Raw genomic sequence first — 14,088 nt, forward strand, 5'->3', positions numbered from 1 at the left:
TTGATCCTAGGTATGTACAGCACAAAATGGAGACTGATTGAAAGGGACTGGGGGAAAGTCATTAAAATTAACCACTGTAATCCCTTTATGAAATAATGAAGGCTAAACGGAAACTCTTTAAATCTGACAGTTTCCAGTGTTAAGAGAGTGTTTAATAAATTATGCATTTAAATCACTGAATACTGACAGCCAACCCAGGAGTGCGGGGAGAAATGAACATTTTTAGTTGAGTTCACATAATCAGTATCCTTTATAACTTCTTGTAATGCTCCGGTTCGTGCATCGGTATGTAATTTCCCTTCAGTGCTACGCTGCTCAGCTGGTTTGATAATCAGAATCCAGAGAAAGAGGTTAAATAAATTCAGTAAAGAAATAGGTGCGGAAACAGGACATCACATTTTCTGTGACACACAGGAATCAGTTTTGGAGAACAATACTTGTGAATACTATTTGCACCTACTTCCCCTTGTGTACTGAAACAAAAGAGTATCCAAGTGTAATATGGAAAAAGTATTAATTCTTAGCAGTTCAATGACAATTACACTTCCTTTTTACAATGCATATAATCAGAAGCTGCATCTATTAGTGACGGGTGAACACCCCTGGCCCAATTTGAAATGAGCCCAGTTCAAATTAATAATGCTAAAAGTATGGTGCCCATCCTCATTGAGCTCTGTAACTCCATTCTGCTTCTGGTGACATTATGACGATGATGTCAGCAACTGTTACCCTGCACATGCCCGATCTCGTCTGATCTCGGAAGCTAAGCAGGGTCAGGGCTGGTTAGTACTTGGATGGGAGACCACCAGGAAATACCGGGTGCTGTAGGCTTATACCATAGTCTTTCGAGACTGAAGGTTGCCAACCATGGGTAGAGTGATCCTTGCTACCAAACATTTGCTGTAAGCCCATCCTACTGCCCCTTCCTTTTCCCAATCTTACTTAACCAAAATACAGGAGATAGCAAGGTGGCTCCTATGGAAACTTAGAACTGAACCCTGGATCTTTCTGCAAATTATATGATGGTATACGGTGATATCAGGCAGTAGGGGAAATGTGGTTTTCATGCTTTCCAGTACCAATGAATATTGGTGCACATACTGGTGATAGTATCCAGTGTATAGCTCTGAGGCCTAGCATTACCGTGAACCCTTTTGTTGCCGGCACTGCTCATTCGCATGCACGCATAGCTGCTTAAGATAGATACTTGGGATCTCCTGCGGTGATTGCCATCGAAATGAAACCATTCAGATGTGGTGTGATCATCAATCAACAATCGTGGAACAGATTCAAAAATACAGCCTATGTTGATTTGGTCATGTTTGCAGAATGGACACCATCCGGATTCCAAACAAACTTCTTTGGCGACAGTGACTTGACAGCTGGAAAATCCAGCAGAAGGCGCCAAAGAAAACATGGCTAAAACATATAGAAGATTTAAAGAACCAGCTGTTGCTCATTGAAACAGCGAGAATCATTGCCATGGATCATAATGAACGGAAGCATGTTGTGATTAATACATCAAAACCTGTGGCTCCTACAGCCCGGGCCTAGGAGAGGGGGGTAAAGGGGGTAATTTGTACCTGGGTCCAGGGTCAGAAAGGGGGCTCAGGAGCCAAAGGAGGGGCCCCAGAAATTTCCTGGGATCTTCCATTTTCCAATCTCACCCAGACTCCCTGTTCACATGGGATGCTGGGGGCATTACTGTGGGTGCATGGCAGCAGCTACTACCCAAGCCATACACCCCAGGCCCAGGAATGCATACATTCCTTAACAGTGTCACATCTGGGAGGAAACGGACCTGCTACAGTCACTCTTTGGCTTGTGGATTTGCTTTCCATGAAGGGGTATATAAGAGCTCAGGGACACAGCTGTGGGACTACAGCTGCTGCAGAAGTAAGTTTTGGTATACACAGGATACTTTCCACTCTAGTGTGAGCCTAAATACAATGATGCTAATTTTCTGCAATGATTTTCTATATTTGAAAGATTTTAGAGAGGAGTGTGTTTGGTTTTCTGTTTTACTGTATCTAGCTGCTAACACTGGGCAGACAGGTAGACCTGAAGGATTGGGAAGATTGGTAGACCTGGGCTCCAAAGGCTAATCCGTCTGTTGCCACTTTCCCCCTGCCTGTTTTGCTCCCATTCTGCCTACCCGCATTGACACCCCCCACTCTGTTTCACCCCCTCCCTCTTTAGGAAGGGGCCCAAAAGAAACTTTGTACCCCCTGATAAAATTCCTTTCAGAGGCCCTGCCTACAGCAGTGTATTGGCTCAGAAGATGACCTGTTGTCCCAAACACCAGCTAAAGGAATAAAGGAAAGGAAGGAAAGCTCCCAGAAATGCCAGCCAGTGACTCAAAATGGGGTTAGGCTAGTCTGCACATGGGTTGGGATAAAAGGAGACATTTATAACAGGCATTTCTCACACTGCTGTCAGGAATCTGTAGAGCATAGTCAATTCTGACCCAGTATCTGTGTGATAGCAGGCAGGAATTTACCTTTCTGATACCACCTAGTTTTGGCCAAAATGAGGGGTTACTGGGAGACCAGCCAATGAAAGCTCCTGACACTAATAGGCAGGCTGCCTTGGGTGGCAGATGGGCACAGGTGGTACCCTGCTCTATTTGGCCACCTCTGCAGTCACCTCACCAGATGCCAGGAGGAGTATTGCCCCACTTCCCAAGGTGTCTCTCTCAGCATACCTGTTCTGGACAGCATGCGGCTCTGTTTCAAAACTCAGAGTGAGAACAGAGGGTAAAAGTAAGAAGGGACAATGGTATGGGTAAGATGGGGGGGCTGCTTCCAGCTCTGCTGCCAAAGATTGTGGCAGTGGAGCTGCCTCCTCCATCACTTTCTCTAAACTGGCTGGCGGGGGGTGGGGAAATTCATATGTGGCCTTGGGCGCTGACCTGCTTTGGGCCAGGACTGCCCTAACCCCTAGAAAAGCACCTGCGTCAAGCTTTTTCACTGGTCTAAACTACAAAGAGAGCTATATGCTTTGTTCTCTGCACACAACCTTGGCCTCCCCCCGCCCCACATTTGCCTTATCCTTTTTTAACAATAGCTCATGAGCCAGGTCCGCACACACACACACACACACACACACACACACACACCCCTAGCAATCGCTCTTCCTGCCATTGTCTTACCTTCCTTCTGTGTCACAGTGTAATTGTTTCATTTTTTTTGTGCTACATTTTTACTGCAGTGCCTTTTTTCTGTGCCCATTCATCTATTTTCAATTGTACTTTCGTTCCTTAAATTCCTTTTGCAAAAGCTAATTTTGGCAGCAGAGAAGCTAGATACTTCATGATTCCACTGGAATATTCCCTGACATTTATCCCCCCCCCCTTTGCCCAAGACACTATATCGGATTTCTTGTTCGGTACAAAGTGTGCAAACTGACTGTTTATTTAAAGGCCCCGCTGTCCAGGGATGAGGAGGGATATATGTATGTGAAATGCATCTCTGAGTGTCACGCGTGGTAACCACCTGGGCTGAAGATGTAAACATTTATCCAGAGTGGTATGGAAGCAAGTGCCATGCTCTACTTAATGTGTAGACAAGGTCTTTTTAAGTACTTACAGAGAGTGGCAGCCTGAACAGGTCAAAGCACGGTTCTTCCCTATGAAATCAGGACCCTTATCAGCTGTATACTGCTTAAATTGGAGATACAGTGTCAGAACATGTTGGTTTTTACACTTCTGATTTTCCTTCCAACATGTGACAAAATTACAGCAGGGCTTTACCATCCCTTTTGGAATTGTTGGATATAGCACTGCTCACCTTGAAATACTACAGTTCAGGTGTGATAGCCTGAGTAAAAAGTACATGTAAATATGTGATACGATAGCTTGTTAGTTCAAATCTACCCGGTGCTTCTTGACCCTTGATCTCTATGCTGAATTTCCAACACCTTGTTGCTGTTGTAAGAACAGTCTGCAGCTGAAAAGAATTCCCCTGGAAGGAGAACAACTGGAAGTGAAATCCTGAAGTAACTAGAAGTAACTAGATACTGTGCTGCCAAAATTAACCTCTGCAAGGACCAAGGGCATGTGCACCACAGTGAAAACGTAACACAGAAATAATGAAATAAGCACACTGTGACTTGGAAGAAAGATAGGACAATGTTAGGAAGAAAATCATTAGTGGTATTTGTGTGTGCCAGACCTGATTTGTTATGGATGGGTAAGGCAAAGGCAGAGGAGAAAAAGGCCAAGGTGCTGTGGAGAGACAAATAGCTCTGTAGTGTCTAATCTCCCTACCTAGAAAGGAGGGGTTCAAGAGAAAGTAGATGAAAACCTCGCATTGCATATGTGCCTTCCTAGCCCATAGCCCTTCCTTATCACTCTACTTTCCTCCTGGCCCTTCTCACTTCCAGTGAGATTGTGGCCCAACCCAACATTGTTTTGAGTTGTTTATTCATGTCCTCACCACCTTCAGTTTGTTTTGCCCCACTCCTCCTGCATACATCTTTCCTGGTCTTAACAGTTGCTAGGTTTCTGCAGTTTAATGTAGAATTAATGTCAATTCAATGTCCTATCACAGAGGCATCAAACAAAAGGCCCGGGGGCCGGATGCAGCCCGTGGAAGCTTCCTGTCCGACCCTCAGGCTCTCAGCTGCTGAGCGGTGCTGGGGTGTTACTGCTGAAAAGGCAGTCCACATGAAAATTGGGCTTTTCCTTAACTTAAAACATGATGAAGATTTGTGTATTTTCTCTTCTGCCATTTGCAGATAATGAGTTCCTAAGTGAGAAAAAGTGCTTATTTTTGGTTATGACCTGTTTAATGACATCACTTCCTACTTAATGACATTCACTTCCAGCCCTCAGCAGGCATCATGAATGCTGTTCAGCCCACCGTATGAAATGAGTTTGACACCCCTGTCCTATCCTCTCTGCCAATTTCTTCAACCCTGTTCATTATCCTTCACTCATGCTCCTATTTCTCAGACCATGGACTCCCATGCACCCTCCATTCAACCATATTGTCTCTGGCTATATGTTCTTTAACTTCTCTACCACCTATGACCTCTTCCTAATGCTTGGCCTGGTCCACAAAACTAGCCCTGTCTCCAGAGCCCCAGCCTGTATGTGGGTTGAATCCCGACCAAATGGACAATGGTCCCTGTCTTCACAAAACATTTATATGTTTCTACATGATGAGTACTAGCTGCCATTAAACAAACAAAAAATGCTGTCCCTGTTCTGAAAGCAAGTTATCGTTATTTATATTGAGGCTGCCATGTCACAGATTTTAAAAACCCCAAAAATCCTAGGTGAGGCAAAGCAATGGTCTAGGTAGGGGTATCCACTGGCCCCACCCTGGCTATGGCTCTTTCTCTGGGTAACTGAAATTTTAATGAAAAAAATTTCTTATCCTCTTAGCAGTTTAAGCTAATATGTGCCAGAAGCTTCACTACCACAAGCAGGATACAATGTAGATTGCCATGTTAAATACTCATGTTGGTATAGCTGAAAGAGCTTTCAAGGTTAGAAGATTCAGCAAAATTAACTTCAGGGGAGGGCAGTTCTGAGTAGCTTCTCAGAGATGAAAACTTTCAGTTAGTACTGAATCATGGTGAACACACACAACTTCAGTGAATCATGATTTGTACACTTGTTGTTGTTTTCCAAAAGAGGAGGCTCATTTATCTGCCTAAGCAGAAAGAAATGCATATGAGACCGTACCTCTTTCTAACACATGCTGCACAGTGCAAAGTTGTAATGCTAATCAAGTAATGGCCCTCTGCCAGGATATATAAAATGATCAGTTCGGAAGCACGTTTTCCTTCTCCTTGTTCCTGTGCAGAGAGTGTCACTCTCAATCCTGCTCACTGCTCCCACGCTTCCAGCCTTGAGTCTCTGCCTGCTTACTTCGCTCTCTCCCACTCCTTCAAATCTTGAAGCAACATATGTGTGATCTTTTCAGTACTCCTGCTCTTTATATACACCCAAACAGTGACAAAGAGACTGGGGTTAGTCAGGTCGGGTGATGGCTAAGAGGTTCATGCCCATCAGAAGGCCCACCTGGCTGGCAGTGCTACTGCTCAGTGTGTCATCAGAGAGTGTGCATGGGGCATTGCATAATTTTGTTCCCTCGGGTTCTCTAGAAAACATACACTAGCACTGCTTATGTGCATTTTAATGACACAAATGTGGAGAGATATAGAGGTCCGACCTTGTTATACATGGATTTGACTTAACAAGAATGGCCACTGCAAATGAGAAGGAATGTGCTGATCCCTGGAGAAGGGGAAAAATGCATCTCTTTTAAATCACAGTTTAAAAAACTGCTTTTTACTGTTGTAGAGAGACAGTCATGCAAGTGATTACAGGTATAACCTAATTATCCACAAATTTTTCTTTCTCAACGTGATGAGAAGTACCGTTTAAATGAAAGGAAAACAGTTCTTTAAGAATAGCCTCATTAATTCGAGAGAGGGCAGCCGGCTGACAATCTACCAATCATTCTCTCTCTAGGCACAAGGCAAACCCCTCCCTTCTCCCTGAGCAAGTGAAGGAAGACTAAATGACAGCGATTACCACCTCCTTTCTTTCCCCTTTGCTGGGGCTCCTGGTGAAGGGAGAATTGCTGCCTCCTAGTGAAGCCTAAGGGCTTGGAGAGAGACCGATTGCATCTGTGTGCATTTCAAAACGTCAGCAAGACTGACAAAGGGACTTTGTTTTTTAAATTTTTAAATTGATTTGCTTTAGTTTGTTTTTTGCCATCCCTGTGAGTCCTGGGAATGGAACCCTCATGAATAATGAGACTCAACTTGTACGTGTGTGTAGTTGGGTGTGTTTGTGTGCATTTTTAGATTTGACATGGCTGCTCAGCTGTTTGTATTCTGTTATTCCTAAAAAAAAAAAAAAAAGCTAGCTAGCTTGCTTGCTTGCTTGCTTGCTTGCTTATTTATTTATTTATTTATTTATTTATTTATTTATTTATTGCAAAAGCAATATACTGCCTTTCTCAATAGACTCAAAGCAATATACACAGGCAGGCTGAACATAGATCCATTTTTCAATGAGATTTTTACAAGTATTATTCCATGAGACATAGAACTTCTCATATTCTCATAGAACTTCCACTTCTCCAGGTGTTTCCTTTCAGAAAGCCGTCATCATGCTGGCTGCTGGCTCTTACACTTTCCACACTTCCAAAGGCAACTGCAGCCAAATTTCAAACTGGCTTCTCAAAGATGCTAGCCATTTATTTATTTTTTGCCAGCTTACTCCTCCGCACTGCAGTCCTCCGCCCAGACACACCAGCAGTTTCTGTCTCCCATCCAAGCAACTGTTCCTACTTCAGTTTTTTTTCAGATAAGGTGACAGCTCAGCCACCAGACCACACCTCTGCCTCAAGGCACTACAAATTTTCCTTTGCAATGAGCAAACATAAAATAGTGTTTTTTCATGTTCTAGGGCACGCTAGGACATTTTTCTGAGTACCAAGAATTATTTTCTGAATCTAAGCTTGGCAAAATTTTCCAACAGCGCTGTCTTCAATTTACTGAAGTTTTCTTTTGTCCCTTTAGCTTTTTCAGGGAGGGCTGGTAGCTCAGTGGAAGAACTTCTGCTTTGCTTGCAATCCCTGGCATCTCCAGGTAGAGCAGAGACAAAGTCCTGCCTGAATTCCTAGGCAGCTACCACTAGTCAGTGTAGACAATGCAGAGCTAGATGGACCAATCATCTGGCTTGTTACAAGGTTCTTCCTGTGTATAACCTGCTATATGGTGTGTTATGAATTTGCTTCTTCTCCACTTCAGGTTCAGAACTTCTATTACTTTTGTGTTTCTTTAGAAGCCAACCCCATGAGACTACTGGCTCAGGGCTTTATCTATGTAGAATGCATAGCTATAAATAAAAGCTATAAAATATAAAATAAATATAAATTTATTTTATAAAAGAAAATAAAACGGCTTTGTCATTACTAAACCATGCACATGACATGACTTGAGGGCACAAGATACAGCCACCTTGCTCAAGCTAAGCAGGTATACTTTGCTGTGGCTTTCCTCACCGCTGTGCCACCTGGGGCACACCTCCAGGGATGCCCGTGTAAGGCCTTCTGAGGGCTGAAAATTGTCACTTCTAGTTTTTGGTTGAAAATTGGAAGTGAAGATTGGGAACCAGAAGGTGTTCTGAGGGCCACCGAAGTCGTGTGCAACCTCCCTAGCCCTCTGAAGGCTTTGTAAGGCCATTTGGAGCCCAAAAACTGGAAGTGATGGTTTTATGCCTCCAGAAGGCTTTAAAAGGCATTCTGAGAACCAGGAAGGTCACATGCAGCTTTCCCAGCCTTCAATTGCCTCCAGGGGGGAGGTAGCAGGTATGGAGGGAGATGTCGCCCCTAGGCATCTGCCACCCTGGACAATGTGGCCCCTGGACCCCCTGCCAGGGATACCACTTCTCCTGCCTACTTATGGGCAGGAGGTCTGGTCTAGAGGGTAGAGCCTCCGTCTGCCTGAAGATAACATCCCCAAGGTTGCCAGTTCGAGGCCACCGGCACCTTGTGACCTTGAAGCAGCTGACAAGCTGAAGCCAAGCTATTCCATCTGCTCTGAGCATGGGAGGATGGAGGCCAGAATGTGAAGCCAGATCGGAATGAAACACCTGAATGTAGTGGTTCTTGAAAGAAAGAAACTTCTTTCAAATTGTAAAAATCCCTATTTAATAAGGGATTTAAATAAAGCCTGCCTATGTAAACCGCCTTGAATAAAGTCTTGAATAAAGACCAAGAAAGGCAGTATATAAATACCTGTTGTTGTTGTTGTTGTTGTTGTTGTTATTTTGTTCATGTAAACAAACAAAATATGCTCTGTTAATTTATATAGACACTTGGAAAAGAATTGGAAAATGTGTTGAGAATTGTGGGAAAGTATCATGGGTGCCAGGTGATTACTGCTATTAATACATGGCTTTTTTTCTGAGAACTTAAATAAGAAATTAAAGCTCAACCCTAGACATGAAAAGATGTTTGTACTGATTGCTGTGATGATGCTTCCAAATCAGCCCCACCCTTTAAAAAAAATGTAACATCTATCTTCTTGTTCAAACACTTGCAGTTAGCGGAAGCTGTTGCAATGCAGGCAGAACCATAGCTCTGTTCTTATCAGGCACCACAACTGACTAACAGCCCAATCCTGATCTGCCCAGGGCGCAGGGCTGCAGCAGCACTGAAAATGGCTACCGCCACATCCTGTGCGCTCCGGGCAGCCGCCAGTGGCTCCTTGAGAAAAGGGGACTTTCATCGCCTTCCCCTGGGTAAAGTGAGTTGCCCCACAATGGGGCTACTTGATTCTCCTCCAACCCAAAGGTTGACGGAGAATTAAGAGCCTCTGTGTCGGGCAGTGAGCCTGACACGGAAGCTCTGGATTTGATGAAGCAAAGCTTGCCTGCCTCCCTCCCTGCTACCTCCTCCCAGAACATCTCCTTCCCACCCTCAACCTGCTCGCCTTCCCCCTCCCCTCAACACCTCCTCCTCACCTCCCCCCATGCCCCCACTTACACTGCCAACTGGCAGAACTCCGGCAGCCAGCCAAACGTGCCTTATGGTGCAACACTGCGCACCAGCAGTAAGCCAGTGTGCACTTTTCAGGATTGGTCAGTAAAAATCATCATGTTACAGCTGAGGTATTCAATCTGTGTGTCCCGGCTCCCTAGGGAGGCATGGCTAGCCTCCAGGGGCATCATGAGGCACCTGGGGGAGAAAGGTGGCTGTAGCTGCTCTGCTCAGCTCAGCTGCATATGCTGCCTCCTACTTGCTACTTTTCTGAGGCAGTGAACAGGTGGGCAGGGCAGTGTGAGGTAGGGTGGGTGCGTGAAACATGGTGGGGGGAGGTGGGAGAGAAGGCTGGCTGGGCAGCAGTGGAAGTACCGCATCTCATCAGCACAGGGCAAGCTTCTGGCAGGTTTGAAACTGGGAGGGAAGAGTAAGTACAGGCAGCACAGTGCATTCCACTTGGGAAGGAGGGAGCCCAGCCTGCTATTAGTGGGAAGGGGGTGTCCAAATGACACAGCCTGCATGCCTCCATCTTACCTGGGGGGAATAAGGGTGGTATCTGCATCTGCTGTGGTGTATGTGTATGAGCATGCCGCATCTACTTTGGGATGAGTTGTAATCTTGCTCTGTGTGGCTACAATCCTTTCCACACTTTCCTGGGAGTAAGCCCCATTGACTCAAATGGGACTTAGTTCTGAGTAGACCTACATAGGCTTGGGGTCTGTGTCAGCTTAACCCAGGATCCTCACCTTTCTCTTTTTCTTCCCCCTTCAAAAAAGAAAAAAATTCACTCTTGATGGTTTTGTCTCCAAAAATTGATTAAAAAATAAAAATACCCATTCCTTTTCAGCCATCCCTTTTTCCTCCTGCCTCTTTTTTTTGGGGGGGGGGGGGGTACTTCCCATGTATCGTAAGACAAAAGGCACAATCCTAGCTAGGTCTACTCAGAAGTAAGTCCTATTGTGTTCAATGGGACTTACTCCCAGGAAAGTGAGGTTAGGATTGCAGCCAAACGGCATCTGTGTCTCAGTTTGCAATTAACAGATACACAAAAAACAAAGTCTTCCCCTCCCCCAGCAAATTCATCACTTCCCCCCTCCCTTTCCAAAACCCTCCAGGGGTGCTGCTAACAAACTCAGGCCACAATCCTAACCAGGTCTACTCAGAAGTAAGTCCTATTTTGTTCAATGGAGCTTACTCTCAGGTAAGTGTGGTTAGGATTGCAGCCTCAGAGTGCTGGCAGCTGTTTTTTTGTTTCTAGGGTATAATTATAACACCTTCATTACCATTTTGGGGGGTAACTGAGGTGAGGTGTTGTAATGGGGAGCCCTGGCCAATGGCCACAAGGATCAAGGGAGCCACGGGCCAGAAAAGTTTGACAACCACTGCATTAGAGCAACAAATCTCTCTCCCCCCCCCCCCAAAAAAAAATGAATTTGACAAGTGAAGGCAAACCAGACCTAATAAAAATACACAAAGTGATTTATAAATCTTGCAAGGTGTCAGAAAAGCAAGGGAACTTCATGACCATAAAGGAAGGCCATTCAGATGCTTTATATTGAGGCTGTCCAAAGTAGAGATAGGGATGTGACTTTAGATAGTTTGTGTGTCAGCTTGAGAGAGATTTGTTATTCCTGTTGCACCTGAGCTTTGTAGTATACAGTAAAGATCGCAGGCCTGGTACGCGTGAGAGACTAAGTAGGAGAATATATCACTAGAATTTGTGATCGCTCAATGAAATTGACTGACAGTAGGTTCAGGTATGACACCAGAAAGTACTTATGGAATTCTCTACCATGGGATGTAATTGTGGCCATTGGCCTAGGACCAAACTGGATGAGATTTGACCATAGAGTGAAACGCATCAGGAGGGAGCGATTTGGTCTGGAAAAATGATGCATGGGAGATTAATCTGATCCGAATCTGACCCCTGTGACTGCAGTTGCGCTTTAAAAAATGGAGGTGGGGATATGGTTATAGATCTCTCACAACATTGTCTGGTTGCACCCTCATATTTTTTGGGACACGTTGGTGAGAAACCATGATAGCAAGTGCCACCTTCATCATCAGGGGAAGTGTACGTCTGTATACAAGATGCTGAGATCAAACAGCAAGAAAGACTGTTGCTTTCACACCCTTATGGGATTTACAAAAGCATCTGGCTCCATATGAGATGCTGGGTCGCATATACAGTACCATTCTTAAGCCAGATGTTATCAGTTGAAAGCTTTTGGCTCAGAGGAGAAGTTTCAAGTCAGCCCTATCCATCAAATTGGGTTTCAAGGGAGGACGTATACACACAGTTTAAAACCATTAAAATCAAGACGAGCATTACTAAATCAAAAACAATCAACTACAACATAGCAGATATCTAATATCACATCAAAAGCCTCTCCAGGTGTTCCTAGCCAGCTTCAAAAACTTGGAGAGGAAGAATACAAGAATTCTGACCAGTTTCCTAAATGTGATATGTGAATTGATCTGATGATCCTCTGAGAAATGAGCTCCATAAAGAAGACCCTGCTCTTGGAAAATTCCTTACTTTGCTTGTTTGTAATGCTTCTTCCTCAGTCACCACCACAACAGGTTCTGCTTTGCTCTTTTATCTTTCCAAGGCTATAAGTGCCTTTGGGTTGCTTTAGCAAGCGCTGTCAATGAACATTCAGGGTTGAAGTTCTGGACTTGTGTTTTCGACATGGATTTGTCCCAGATAATAACAGGAGTAATGAGGAGTAGGTAAGGCAGAGTGAAAATGTCTCATTTGAGAATTTTTGGCTCAATGTTGGGGGATAGTGGGGTCAAAGCAGGGGTGTGTGTGAAACTGCCCTTTGGCTTATGTTTTTTTCCCCACTGCCTGTTTTATTACAGTGCTCTTTTCAGTGGCAGGTGGCTGCCCCCACAATTCTCTCTCCAAGCAATCAAACATCATCACTGAAGACTGCGATATGACTGTGGGGTGGTCTTTAGACAGTCCAAGATATATTGGATTTTGTGGTTTCAGATGCTTTGGCTTTTAGGGGTGTGCAAAATCTTTTCCTTTGTTTTTGCAGATATTTTCTTCTCCCTCTACACCATTATCACATATATAGATATATATTATCACATATATATCACTTAAAAATGTATCCACAAAAAATGGATCTGTCTGAAATGTAAACTTGGATAACCAGTCTGAAACAATTTACAGAGCAATCCTAACCTGCACCGGTGCAGCCAGCCTGCATTGCCTGCGCTGTATACAGCACAGGTTAGGTGGCGGTTGGAGATGTCATAGGGGTAAGGGGATATTTTTGCCCTTACCCTAACACCCCTGCCTGCTCTATGGGACTTTTTGGATCTGCACCAGCTACATAGCTAGCATAAATCTGGGAAGCTGGGTGTAATGCTGGGAGGCCTGGGATGGGGGTTAGGGTATGGTGATCCTACCCCTGTCCTGGGCCTGTTCTGCCTTCCCCTTGCTCCAAAATATCCCTCCCCCCCCCCCGAATGCCCTCCCACTGCCTTCTCCCAGGCCCTGCTGCACTCGGCACCTTAACAGTCTGCTCTGCCGGCCCAGGGTCTGAATGCAGCGCTGATGGGCCAGTTGAGACTATTCCCCGGTGCTGCTTGCTCATGAGTTGACGTTGTGTTTTATGGTGCTTTTTGAAGTCTAGTGCAAGTGCAACAACTGCTATACCGGCACAGCATAAGAATAGGATTGTGCTGTTTGGTTACTTGTGACTAGTGGCCAATAGGACCTGCTAGAAGATTGCCCTGAACGGTTTTGTCCTGGAACACAGTTCTAAAGGAACAACAAACAAAATGGAGATTGTGTACATCTATTATGGTTTTTCTGCAGCCCTGCGGAAAACGTGTGTTGGATACTTTATTGTTGGAATGGTATGTTAATGGCATTGAACAACCAACAATGAATTATATTCATGCCATATTTCCATCATCTTTAATTTCCTGTAGATGCACACTGCAACAGAGCAAAGTAAAATACGTCTTAAAGATTACATCTTGAAATCCTTGCAGTTTTCCAATAAGCACAATTTGAGGGTTCTAGTTAAAGCATATGTCTTCTGCAGTGGCAGAATTGTGGGTCTGTGGCTCAACTTTCAGTGCATAATGCTAGATCTTATCTTGAAAATGAGATCTTGTTTATTACCAGCCTTGTACAGTCTTCTACTTTTTTGAAGAAAATATCCAAATGACACTGCTTTCTTTCTCATTTTCCAAAATTGCACTGGAAGATGGAGATTGTAATATGCCACCTGAAATGCTTGCTTCACATAGAGCCAGCCCTGTACCACATGGGCCCCTGGAGTAATCTAGTCTGTATGCGCTAATGAATGTTGAAAATTACTTATCATCGCCTCTGGAAACTTGTCCATTAAAATAATTACGGGTACATACTTGGAAACAGAAGTTGCTGTGTTTGTGACTTTTTTTTCTGTTGTGGAGTTGAATTTGGCATCTTCCATCTTCCTCCTCAAGCAATATGTAAATAGCCTGTAGATTGAGTTTGGTCTTTCTTGCATGACCCTTCTCCCTGCCATGTTTGAAGCAGACTGAGCAGCTTTTTGTTGTTGTTGCCAAA

At 44.4% G+C, this 14,088-nt stretch overlaps 1 pseudogene; it reads left to right on the forward strand.

Annotated features, from left to right (window-relative positions):
- Positions 1-714: 714 nt before the first annotated feature.
- On the forward strand, positions 715-831 carry LOC136650312 (5S ribosomal RNA; annotated as a pseudogene).
- The last annotated feature ends 13,257 nt before the right edge of the window (positions 832-14,088 follow it).

The sequence above is a fragment of the Tiliqua scincoides genome, chromosome 4, assembly GCF_035046505.1.
Source record: "Tiliqua scincoides isolate rTilSci1 chromosome 4, rTilSci1.hap2, whole genome shotgun sequence".
Lineage (NCBI taxonomy): Eukaryota > Metazoa > Chordata > Lepidosauria > Squamata > Scincidae > Tiliqua > Tiliqua scincoides.